At 38.4% G+C, this 13840-nt stretch overlaps 1 pseudogene; it reads right to left on the bottom strand.

The window, feature by feature from the left end:
• Window positions 1–10667: 10667 nt before the first annotated feature.
• Window positions 10668–13840, bottom strand: part of LOC105547312 — a 16049-nt pseudogene continuing 12876 nt past the window's right edge.

The raw sequence follows: 13840 nt of genomic DNA, 5'->3' as shown, positions 1-13840 counted from the left end.
CCTATGTGTGTCTTTGCATGTGAGATGGGTCTCCTTAATACAGCACACTGATAGGTCTTGACTCTTTATCCAATTTGCCATTGTGGGTCTTTTAATTGGGGCATTTAGTCCATTTACATTTAAGGTTAATGTTGTTAAGTGTGAATTTGATCCTGTCATTATGATGTTAACTGTTTATTTTGCCCGTTAATTGATGCAGTTTCTTCCTAGCATCAATGGTCTTTACAATTTGGCCTGTTTTTGTAGTGGCTGGTACCAGTTGTTTCTTTCCATGTTTATTGCTTCCGTTAGGAGCTCTTGTTAAGGCAGGCCTGGTGGTGACAAAATCTCTAAGTGTTTATTTGTCTGTAAAGGATTTTATTTCTCCTTTATTTATGAAGTTTAGTTTGACTGGAAATGAAATTCTGGGTTGAAAATTATTTTCTTTCCTTTAAGAATGTTGAATATTGGCCCCCGCTGTCTTCTCACTTTTAGGGTTTCTGCTGAGAGATCTGCTGTTAGTCTGATGGGTTTCCCTTTGTAGGTAACTCGACCTTTCTCTCTGGCTGCCCTTAACACTTTTTCCTTCATTTCAACCTTGCTGAACCTGAAAATTATGTGTTTTAGGGTTGCTCTTCTCGAGGAGTATCTTTCTGGTGTTCTCTGTATTTCCTGAATTTGAATGTTGGCCTGTGTTGCTAGGTTGGGGTAGTTCTCCTGGATAATATCCTGAAGAGTGTTTTCCAACTTGGTTCCATTCTCCCCATCACTTTCAGGTACACCAATCAAACATAGATTGGGTCTTTTCAGATAGTCCCATATTTCTTGGAGGCTTTGTTCATTTCTTTTTACTCTTTTTTTCTCTAACCTTGTTTTCTTGCTTTATTTCATTAATTTGATCTTCAATCACTGATACCCTTTCTTCCAATTGATCAAATCGGCTATTGAAGCTTGTGCATGCATCATGAAGTTCTCATGACATGGTTTTCAGCTCCATCAGGTCATTTAAGGTCTTCTCTCTACTGTTTATTTTAGTTAACTACTCATCTAATCTTTTTTCAAGGTTTTTAGCTTCCTTGTGATGGGTTCAAACATCTTCCTTTAGCTCAGAGAAGTTTGTTATTACCGACCTTCTGAAACCTACCTACGTTAACTCGTCAAAGTCATTCTCCATGCAGTTTTGTTCCATTGCTGGCGAGGAGCTGCAATCCTTTGGAGGAGAAGAGGCACTCTGATTTTTAGAATTTTCAGCTTTTCTGCTCTGGTTTCTTCCCATCTTTGTAGTTTTATCTACCTTTGGTCTTTGGTGACCTACAGATGAGGTTTTGGTGTAGATTACTTTTTGTTGATGTTGATGGTGTTCCTTTCTGTTTGTTAGTTTTCCTTCTAACGGGTCCCTCAGCTGCAGTTCTATTGGAGTTTACTGGAGTTCCATTCGAGACCCTGTTTGCCTGGGTATCACCATTGGAGGCTGCAGAACAGCAAATATTGTAGAACAGCAAATATTGCTGCTTGATCCTTCCTCTGGAAGCTTCGTCCCAGATGGGCAGCCACCTATATGAGGTGTCAGTTGGTCCCTACTGGGAGGTGTCTCCCAGTTAGGTTACATGGGGGTCAGGGACCCACTTAAGGAGGCAGTCTGTCCGTTCTCAGAGTACCCTTGTTGGGAATAGACTATAAGGGGGCAGGGGTGGAAGGAGGAGACCACCTAGAAGGCTCTTAGAATAATTCAGGTCAGATATGGTGGAGATCTGTACCTGACTGAAGCTGGTGGAGGTGGTGAAAGTGGTTGGATTATAGCTATGCTGAAGGTGGAATAGACAGGACTTGTGAATGGGTTGGATGTGGAGTGTGGTAAGTGAGAAATCATGGATGTCTGCAAAATTTTTGACTGAGTAATGACAGAACAATGGAATGGCCACTGGCTGAGTTGGGAAAGACTTTAAGAATAGATTTGGGGGTGGGGTGTCATGTGCAGAGGAATTTTGGTTTTACACATTATTTTAAATGTCTTTTAGACTTCCAAGTGGGGGTGTCACATAGGCATTAGCATGTATCAGACTCGAATTCAGGAGAAAGGCCCAGCCTGAGCTTCACAGGGGCAGCATCATCCTGAGACAGGAGAGTACCATGGATTGAGTGCAGACAGAGAAGAGGTACAAGGACTGAGCACTGATGTATACCTATGTTTAGATTTGGGGAGGTGAAGAACTAGCAAATGAGGGAGCCGCCAGTGAGGTTCAGTTGGGAGTAGTGACATTCAAAGAAGGGTATTCCACTGGTGAATTTATTAAAAATAAATTGGGTGTGGTGGCTCAGGCCTATAAATCTAGCACTTTGGGAGGCCAAGTGGAACAGGATCATTTGAGTTCAGGAGTTCATGACTAGCCTGTGAAACATAGGCCAGATCTCTACAAAAAATTAAAAAATGAAGATATGAGCTGGGCATGGTAGCATGTGCCTGTAGTCCCAGCTACTTAGGAGACTAAGGCAGGAGGATTGTTTGAGCCTAGGAGTTCAAGGCTGCAGTGAGCTATGATGGTGCTACTGCACTCCAGCCTGGGTGACAAAGCAAGCCCCTGTCTCAAAAAAGAAGGATAATCCTCTAAACCAAATGAATAATGATTTCAAGGAGCAATGACTAACTGTCACGTGTTGCTGATAGGTGAAGTAAATGAGGGCTCACAATGGACCAGTGTGGAAATAAATAACTTCCCCCAGAGCAGGTTCAGCACAATGGTGGCAAACCAAAGCCTGAAAGGAGTGGCTCCACCAGAGATTGGAAGAAGAATTGAAGAGAACTATTGCAATTCTCTATGAGGTTTTCAGAAAAGTAATGCATGATAGTTTTAAGAGGCAGGATATTATAGCTTTTTTTTTTTTTTTTTTTTGCTGTTGATCATTTGACAAGGAAAATTAGTCTGAGATTGATTGGATTTTAAGATGCAGGAACTTACAGCTTTTTTTTTAATGATAGAAATGTTTGAGAGGAAAAATAGAAGAGTGGTCCTTGAGTAGGGAAAGGAGGATGGGGTCTTGGACACATATTCAACCTTCATAGAAAGGAGGAAAGGCAGAGTATAATGGGTAGGAAAGGCAGAGCATAATGGGTAGTTGGTAAGGCAGTGGGATTCCGTTGAAGGTATTTTGGTTGCTTCTATTTTCTCAGTGAAATAAACTGAGGATGGGGTTGGAGGTTGGGGGTTGAGAGATGAGACAGTAGGATCGATGGGCATCCAGCATGGCCAACTTGAGGTTAAAATAAGACAAGCTGCCATGGTTGTATTTTTTCTCCAGCCACCTGATACTGAGCAGACTCAGGTAAGGAATAGGCAGTTTTAAAAATTTGGCTTAAGGTTAACAGATAAATACAATGAATGGAGAGAAGAGCAGTGGAGCAGAGGATGTGAGGAGGGATTGTAATGATGTGGAATAGAATCTCAAGGCTGGGTAAAGAGGGAATCAGGAATGGAGTGGGTGAAGAATGAAAAAGGTGGTTACATTTGTGAATTATTGGGGACTGTTGTGTTGAAAAATTGTTGGGGTACTAGTGGGAAAGAGAGGGAAGGATGAGTGATGATGTTAAGACCAATGTGATTTGGTCACTTTTTCTAATAAAATATGTGTGAGCTAATTGTTACTGTAATGTTTTAATATAAATGCTTGAAATTGAGATTTGGGAGGTTTTCATTACTGGTACTGAGAAGGTACTAGTTTCTAGTTTGTCAATCAATCCCTAATCTAGATCATTGAAAGAGTAAGTCAAGGAACTGAGAGGCTAGTATTATAGGGACCACCTACATATATATTATTATTGTTTTTTTGAGACAGAGTCTCACTCCATTGCCCAGGCTGGAGTGCAGCAACATGATCTCATCTCACTGCAACCTCTGCCTCCTGGGCTCACGTTATCCTCCCACCTCAGCCTCCTGAGTAGCTGGGACCACAGGTGTGCACCACCGTGCCTGGCTAATATTTTGTAGAGACAGAGTTTCACCATGTTAATCCAGGCTGGTCTCAAACTCCTGGGCTTAAGCTCTCTGCCCACCTTGGCTTCCCAAAGTGCTGAGCTTACAGTTGTGAGCCACCTTGCCCATCCAGACATTAAAATTAATTATGATAGGAATAGTTTAGATAGAACAACATTAAGCTGGTAAGGTCAGTGTTTGGGGTAATACAAAGGTCTTGGGACACTGCCGAGTAGTTTATAGCAATCTGTTTTGTAGCTTTCATTTTTCCTTGGGTGTTATTCTACATACATGTTTGAGAGGTTACATGGAAACTCCATTATTGAACGCTGAGGGGCGAGTTTTGCTAAATTTGAACTGGGTAATGATTTTCTGTTAAATCCTGATTGGATCAAGGTTCTTTATTCATGAAAGAGCCTAGGCACTTAAACTGTGTTCTCAGAGAACAGAGGTATATAGATGCCATTTGGAAGCTACTATAGCCATTGAGTGACCAGATCCTAGGTAGGTAATATTTAGTTAATTAGGTTTAAATGGACTATGCCTTTAGTGAAGGAAAAAGATAAGGAAGGCTTGGTATCTTCCTGCAGGGAGCTTGCTCTTCAATGAAAAATGTTCACCAGTTGGAAGATCAGTACCTCCTGAAACAGGTTAGTAGCCCTCCGAGCCAACTGATTGGAGTTTGAGACTGGAAATCCACATTTCTTGTTACTGTCTTCAGGAAACCCCATTCACAACTGTATTATCCAAATTATAATCACCATATTCTTAGGGTTTGTGTCCAATTTCTGTCTTGGTTCTGATATGCCCAGCTTCCTGAAGATACACATTCATATTAGGTTTCTGTAAGGAATGGATGAAAAGCCGATTCACCTTTTTTTGTCCTCTTTCATTTGTTCCTTGATAAGAAATCCTTCTGGAATCCTTATTACTGATCATAAGGCATATAAAAAAATTCTACCAACTACACAGTTGAGATTATTGGATCACCAATTGGCAAAATTAAAGGAATCTTTCTAGCTAAACAAATCTTTAATGGGAGATACATGAATTTGGTATTTTTTAAATGTGTTAACATTAGGGGCAGTATTTAGAAATAGTTGAGCACCTTAGAAACTAAAGAAATCTGAGGAACAAAGCTAGAACTTCTAAAATTTTATTTAAAATCCATGGTCTAAAACTATTTAAGACCAATGTGACTTGGTCACCTTTTCTAATAAAATATGTGTGAGTTAATTGTTACTGTAATGTTTTAATATAAAACAAGTTAATAGTTCAGATGGTTCCAAGGCCTGGAGCTACTTACATAATTAAAATGGCAGTTCCTTAAAACCTGAGGCCTCCCCATTACAGCTGTAAAAGTTCCTGTACAGTTATGAAAGGGAAGCTGAAGATGTTTTCAGTTTCATTTTGGTTATTATACAAAATGTGCCTACCTTGAAGAAAGCATCTTACCTGCCTCCAAAGGCAGCATGAGCCATTGGCAGAAAGGGAGCAGATTTCAGTTGTGGCAGAGATTTTTGACCCCAGAAGGCTTTTTGTCTGAGAAGTCAAGAATCCTTAACTCCCAAGCATCTTATGTTCCCCAGCTCATGCCAGTTTGATTCTATCTGGCACTTAGAAACATGTGACAGGGTCATTTTATTCAATAAGTGCAATTCCAAAGGTTTGCATTACTGAGGGGGATCTATATCCATAAAATATATGCCCTTAAGAAGCTTGCAGCCTAATTGGGGAGCTGAGGAATGCTACTTATATTTAAAATTCTAAGTGTTGTTTTTTAAATTGTCTACTCATACCCTTATATAAAAAAGAGTAAGCACCTCAAATATATTTTAAGGAGACAGCTGACAGTAAGAACTTTGGAGAAGTTAAGCCAATCTTACAAAACGTGGAGGTTTAACTAGATGACTTGGGGGCTTTTGTATCTTGAACTTTATAGAAAGGGGAAAAAATTTATACGATCCTCAGCCCCATCCATGAAGTTAGCTACTCTGCATTTCATGGTCTGCCCTCTACTTTTTTTTTTTCTTTTTTTTTGAGACAGAGTCTTGCTTTTGTTGTCTAGGCTGGAGTGCAATAGCATGATCTAGGCTCACTGCAACCTCTACCTCCTGGGTTCAAGTGATTCTCCTGCCTCAGCTTCCCAAGTAGCTGGGATTATAGGCATGTGCCACCACACTTAGCTAATTTTGTATATTTAGTAGAGATGGGGTTTCACCATGTTGGTCAAGGTAGTCACGAACTCCAAACCTCAGGTGATCTGCCCACCTTATCCTTTCAAAATGCTGGGATTACAAGTGTGAGCCACTGCAACTTGCCCTGCCCCCTACTTTTAAGGTGAAGGACATATCAGGTTTAAGGAAAATCTGGATCTAGTAAAACACAGCTATCCACAGATTCATACTAAAAATCCAGTGAAATCATTTGCAGTGAAAAACTTTAAAATCTAAATTAATGGCATAGTGATTATTATCTTATACTAATACTGTATACTGTGTATCAATATACTAGGCTTTATTAGTAAATGACAGAGTCAAGAGAAGATTGAAAATAATATACCTAATGGGATAACTGGACTACTTGCTGGGAGTCACCTGGAGACACTACCCAAAATGCAGTTTGGGTAGGTCAGGGTCAGGCACCCTGGAAGAGTGCTGATTGTAGTGTCATGAGTTTCCTTCTGTTCCCCTCCTCACCCACCATAAACCCAGTCCTTAAAGCTACAGCTATTAACTCAAGAGTCAGAAGAAATATTCTTAGTTGCCCATATGATAAATATTGAAACAGGACTCTGTAAGGATGGTCTAGTTAGCCACAGGCATTAGACAGTGGCTTCCTGTGACATATCAGAGGGTGACTTCAGTTGTTTTCCAAAATGTGATTAGGGTCAATCACCATTTAGATGATTTGACTGCCATTTGCTTGTACATTAAAGAAGGAAAACCAGGCAGAAGAACCTTACAAATGTTTTTAGTAAATGTTTATTTTTTGTATTCCTTAAAAACAAAACAAAAATTACAAGTTAAATACTAGTCCTTTGAAATACTGTACACCAAACAAGCCACCTTACTCATGCAGCAAGTTGGTCTATGTTCTCTCTACTTCTGTTTGCCAGATGATCCTTAATAGTTTCTGCAAACAGATTCCTCTTCAACAGATTATATGCAAGAGGTAAAAGCTGGCCAGCAACTTTATGAAAATACTGAAAAATAAAAATGTAACATTAAGCAGAGAACATAGCAGATATCCTAGTAAGTAGCAGAAAACATATTAAAAAGCACTTGTTTAACAAAGGCTACTTCCAAAGTCATTTTAGCTACACCCTCAAGTGATTAGTGAACACAATTTAGGGACAGGCACCTGGCATTCAGAGAGGCAATCTTGTTGTTCTAGAAGACTAATGGCATATCCTGAAAATAAAACCAAATTAAATTTGAGTTTCCTTATTCCCTTAGATTTCATCAACTTTTTCTCACCCCAAACTATGCCCACAAATACTTATTCTCTCCAGTGTATTCCCAGTCAAAAGTTTAAGTTTTCTTTTCCTTAACTGATTCTGTAAGAACAGCTATGCTGAAAGTGGGTTTTCAGGTCATAGTCCCTTTATCCTCAAATTCCTTCTCTCCCCCATCCCCAGTATGTACTACCTTGCAATCCCTGTTAAGAGTCACTGCCTTAGGTTTATCAAAATATTTTAGATTACTGCTATTATCTACATATATCACCTTTTTGTTGATCATAATAAACATTTAGCCCTTAACATGTGGTAAGTACTGTGCTAAACCTTTTTATAACTCTTACATGTTATTTCATTCTCAGAACAATTAAGTTTGCTACTCACTGGTCCATATCTTATGGCTCTACTTATTTATGGCTAGGGCCTCTCTAGCAGGTCAAGCACTACTTGGATTGGTCAATGACTGTCATTCTGGCTGTTAAACATTTTGATTATTTTTACTGCTAACTATGAGGTGGGAAAAGAAAAGTAGTATAATAGTTTACAGCAGGTTCTCAAAATGTATACCACTGATCAGGAGCATCAACTTCACTTGTTGGAAATGCAAATTCTCAGGACCCACCCTGTAACTCAAACTTGGGGAGGGTGAGGAGAGCACCAGTGTATGTTTGGACAAGCCCTCCTGATGACTCTTAACATGCTAAAGCTGGAGAGCTACTGGTTTAGTCTTGCTCCTTCCAGGGTGGTCTGTAGAGCAGCAGCATTACCATCACCTGGGAGCCTGACAGGTATGCAGTCTCAGATCTCACTCTGGAGCTACTGATAGAGTGCAGTTTTACAGTGTCTGCAGGTGAGCCCCATGTATTTTATGGTTTGGGAATTACTGCACTGATTTAGGCACTGACTTTGGAACCAGAATGCTTGTGTGAACCTGGGCAAGATGCTTTGCCTCTCTGTGACTTGGTTACAAAGTAGGTTAAATGAGAATTAAATGATCTGTGGTTGGGTATGCACTCGTGCACGTGTGCAGACACAGCTTACAGGTAAAGAGAAAGAAACAAAGGTGTTGGAAAGCTTGCCCAATCCTACACACTGGGGAAGATGTGATTTACAACCAGTTTAGCCCCCCTTACAGTGTTATTGTAAGAAGCTTCAAAGGGTTAAGAACAAACTTAGTTGTGATTTGCTAATCATTGTGACATTAACAAACTGCCAGTCAATTGTACCTCCTGGCAAAGGACACTAGGCAAGAGCAAGAAGATTAGGTCCTTCATTCTTACATTTTGCTACCACTTCAAAACTAAATACAGAAGGATCTAATGCCTAGAATATTAGACTCGACATAAAACCCCAGAACCACACCTACAGTAGGGTAACAGGCTTTACTCCAGGGCACTACAATTTAACATCCATCACCCCAAAAGTTTTAGAGACTGCTCATCTCTACAACAAATGTGCTTAACCTTTCCCAAATGACACAGTAATCATGCTTTTTAAAGTTCTCTCTGTGAGCAGAGACATGAAGAAAAGATGACTTAGAGTAGAAGCAGAAGACTGACCAGTAGCTAGAGCCCATACTGGTCCCATTAGAGACCAATTGCCTCTGGCTTCAAAGAGGAGATATAGGACAGATCAGCCTGTCCAAGTGTAATATAATATGGGCTACATTTTTTCCAGTATCCACATGAAAAAAGAAACAGCTGGGGCAGGAAGAGGAGGAGCTAAAAAAAATTAAAAACAGGTGAAATTAAGGTATTATATTTAACCCGTATTCCCAAAATAGTATTATGTCAACATATAATCAATACAAGAAACATTTAATCCTGTTTTAATTTACAAACTTAAACTAATTAAAATTATACACAATTACAGGCCAGGTACAGTGGCTCACACCTGTAATCCCAACAGTTTGGGAAGCTGAGGTGGGTGGATCACTTGAGCCCAGGAGTTTGAGACCAGCATGGGCAACAGAGTGAGACCTTGTCTTTACGTGGAAAACAAAACCAAAAACACCAATTAGCCAGGCATGGTGGTGCAGACCTGTAGTCCCAGCTACTCAGGAGACCGAGAGGATAATTGCGCCACTATACTGTATCCTGGGTGACAGAGTGAGACCCTGTCTCTCTCTCTCTCTCTCTCTCTCTCAATCTCTCTCTCACACACACACACACACACACAGAGTACAAAATTAATAATACAAGTTACAAATTTTGTTCTTTAGTTGTAGCAGCCACATGTAAGGTACTCAGTGGCCATCACACTGGACAGCTTAGCCACATTCATCTTCCCTATGGCACTCCTCTAAGTGGCAGGGGTACAGCAAAAACAAGTCCATATGAATAGTTGCCATCTAAGACCTCTCCCTCTACTGGCTGGAGACTCTGCACAGTAAAGTTTGAGAAGAACTGCATTAGAGAACTGGTTTAAATGCAGATGTCCAGGTCACAACCCCAGAGACTGGTAACTACCAAGGCTAGTTGGTTCTGTTCTGAAAAACAGATGGCCAAGTATGTGTGTTGGGCAGGAATACATGGTTCCTTGAGAAGGTGCTAAGTGTGATTTCCCTTTAAGTTTTATCCCCCCAGAACAGGATGATCAATAGAGGAATACCAACAGGGCCGTTCACAATAAGGGAATGGAGATGAGAGTAAAAGAGTTGAGAAGTGATTTTCATTCTCGCTGTTCAAGATACCAATAACTAGATTATGTGCAGTGGTCCATTTTGAAAGTGTTTTTATACTTATATATGAAGTAGTTCAGGATCTTGGGCTTCTGAAAGCTAAATCATTTTACATGCAGATGAAAAAATGTTCACAAAGAACCATAAAAACAGATACTATTTGAAAAATTACTATTTTGCAAGTTGATTGTAATGTCAAAGGTTTGGAAGTAGTTCCAAGAAAGTAGGCAATAGGTTAAAATTCTTTAAATTCTTAAAAATAACTACCAAATTTTGAGCACTGAGGCAAGCATTTTGCTAAGTATCTTAATACTTGTTTATACCCCAACTTCCCCTATGAAGTGAGTATCATTAACTTCATTTTACAGATGAAAAAGACAAGGTTTCGTGGAGTTAAATAATTTGTTGAAGGCCACACAGCTACGAACTCAGTTTTAATTCAGGAATGACTGACTCTAAAACCTAAGCTTACTCTTTATTACCAAGGTCTAGCAACTGTCTCACAAAAGGTATATGGACGTACCTACTTCCCAATATAAGCAAAACCTTCCTACATGTGCATTACCATATATGCATGTGTTTACATATGAAACACATTACCATCTGTTTCAGGGAGCTCTCTGTCCCCGACATCATTTTCATTTACTGTAACAACCAAGCCTGCACAATCAAAGGTCTTTGTCACAACCCACGTTAAAGAGAAGAATAAAATGTAATCATGGTAAAGAGACATTAAAAAAAACCCAAATACATAAACCCTCAACATTTCTGCCCAAATGTAACATTCAATGGCATTTTATTTCAGTAAATTTGGACTCTAGGGTAAACATTTAACACTGTTTTTTTTTTTTTTTCCTCAAAAATTAGCTAAAAGTCAAGCACTTGAAGTAATCACAGAACAGTGAAATAATTGGCTTTAATTGAGCCAGTCACTTGGAAGTCTGCCTCCTGATTTGTTAAGGAAGAACCCAGTACATCCTAGGAGGCAAGCCAAAATATCAGTTTCCTCTAAGGTCAAAGTACCTGCTTGGTAGAAAGCACAGAAGAACCTGGGTATAAAAGAAAGACAGTAAGAAACAGTTTTTGTCAGCAAGAAGATATGGTAGGACAGAACTCCTCTCCTCAATCCTGCGAAATTCAGAGCCACCTATTTTTACCTGGAATATTAGGCTTGTTTGCAAACTTCCCAAAAGTAGGGCAGTTTCTAGGTTTGTAGTGTCTTTTGTGGAGGCAAATCACATAACCAGTGAGCTTTTATCAAGTGGTAGTCTTCAAAGACAAAAACAGGCCCAACTACAACTACCACCATAACCCTTCCAGTTTCCATTCTTCCTTTAATTCATGTTAGTGGTATTATTTTTAGGTCTTTCTTTAACAAAACATCTGTACAAATACTCTGCTTTGTGCAATTCAGTGAAAAGCTTCCAAGGCAGAGGAAGCACACAACCCAAAAAGCAAACTCCAATTTTAAAGGCTTCTCACCTAAGTCTCTTTATCTTAAAGACTTTTTCTCTCGAATCTCCCTATTCTCCCAGTCTCTTGCTTCTTTCATCATCCTTTATTAAGCTGCCAGAAAGGGCAGATTATTCAAAGGAAGTTATTATACAACTGTTTACCACTTGGGAAAAAATGAAGTCATTGTCTTCTATCGTAATCTTTATATAAAGATAATTTGCGCCGGATTTCAGAATTAAATGTAAAAATAAAATCATAAAACTACTAGATGGTAAATTAAAAAACTAATTTTGTGATGGAGAAGAAAAAGTTGACTGTATAAAAATAAACTCTAGTGAAATCAAGAAGACAAATTAACTGATAAAATATATCTGCAAAATATAACAGTAAATGAAAATTAATGTCTTTAAATTATAAAGAAGTCTAACAAAGGAAAAGACTAACATCCAAATTAGAACACATGTAAGAACAAGACTAATTCTAACCCTGATAGAAAAATGGGTAGAGTTTAGGCAGTCAAAAAAAATGCAATGGCCAACAAAAGTAAAAAATATTTAATGTCCTTTATAATTAAAGAAATGCTAATTAAAACAATGCAGAATTTTATATCTACCAGCATGGAAAAACCAAAAGCACTAAAGAAAACCCCCCAAAATTAAAAACAAGCAAAGAAAAACTACACACACACACACACACACACACACACACACACACACTTCTTTGGACCTGGTAATACTATGTCTATGTCTAGGAATTTCTTCTAAGAAAAGAACCAGATAAATATGTGAATAAAGGTATAAAAGGATATCTATGGCAGGGTTATCTGTATTTGTGAAAAATTTTAAGCAACCCAAACTTTAAACATAAGCATAGTATTCTGCAGCCACTCAAAATTATGAGGTAGATCTTAAATTGGCAATATGAAACGATATACATAACATATTCGTAAGTGTAAAAGGCAGGACATAAAGCAGTGATAAAGAAAAAGACAGCAGTGCTGTAGTTGCCAACTCAGGCTGAACAACATACAGTAGGAACCATGGTAGATACATGTTCAGATTTTTTACCTGTACATGTTTTACCTGTACATTTTTTATCTGTACATTTTTTACCTGTACATGGTAGATACATGTTCAGATGATTACCTGTACTAATTGTCCATAAAGAGGTATCAATTAAGAAGTCATCAGAATTGTAATTTTATTATGAAGAATAAGATTACAAATGTAGGAAAACTGTATAGGAATGGGTGACATCCTGAAGCATCATATCACAGGTGGATGGAGTGACACACCATCATTTTATGCATATTTAACCAATGTTCCTTATGAAGAAATCTAGGTATGGAAAAGGTGAAGTGGCAGAAAACCAATTAGTTAGAAGATGGGTGGAAAGAATGCCAAATATGGAAAATATGAAGTTGGGTTTTCCATGTGTCATTTAAGATTTTGGGCAAGACACAAAACTTCTATAACCCTCAATTTACTTATCTATAAAATAGGATGATAATCCTAACTTTGCAGATTTGTTGTAGGGAGTCAGATGATATAATTTATAAGGGCTCTGCATTCCACAGTATGCTAAGTTACTGTTGGTATAGAAACACTGATTTCTAGTGTGCTATACAGTGCTCTATCATATCAGAGTGGAGACGTTCTTACACTCACACACAAGGACAAAGCCACTAACTCACATATACTAGTGGAACTTATTTCTTCAGTAGAAAAATATGAATTAAATGAAGATCTCACAAAAACAATAGAAGAACAACCTTACAATAACAGAAAAGGGTATGAAAGTATAATCATCAATGGGGGAGGATTAAAAACATGATTGTCTTGTAAGTTCTTTTTTGTCTTTGTTTTTACCATCTGTTTTTATATAAAGAACAAATACTAAAATGAAACTTCATGGGGGCGGGGTCTAGGACAAAAATATGTATGAAATTTAAACCTGAATCATATCTTATTTATGGGGAAGAATTAAGAAAATCTCCTCTGAAATATAGCTTGTGGTAGAAAAATAAGACTGATTAAATAATTGGCTAACAGCTATTATGTGTATTGATGCTTAGACTTCAGTCAAAACAAATTAGGAATACATTAGGCTACAAATGCTACCCTTCCTCCTAGTCACAAGTTGGGAGAAGCTTCCTATGATAACCAGAAAGGTAAATGGCAATAAAAAACCTTAACTTTTAAAATGCCATGTTGTACATTAAAACGTACGTTTTAAGAAACTTTCCAATCTATTGGACTAAAGAAAGAGTGCCTAGAACTTATCAGAATATCACCCTTG

Source organism: Mandrillus leucophaeus, unplaced genomic scaffold (genome assembly GCF_000951045.1).
Source record: "Mandrillus leucophaeus isolate KB7577 unplaced genomic scaffold, Mleu.le_1.0 Scaffold384, whole genome shotgun sequence".
NCBI lineage: Eukaryota > Metazoa > Chordata > Mammalia > Primates > Cercopithecidae > Mandrillus > Mandrillus leucophaeus.
Note: the sequence above shows the minus strand (reverse complement) of the source record. Positions and strands in the feature narration are given on the sequence as shown.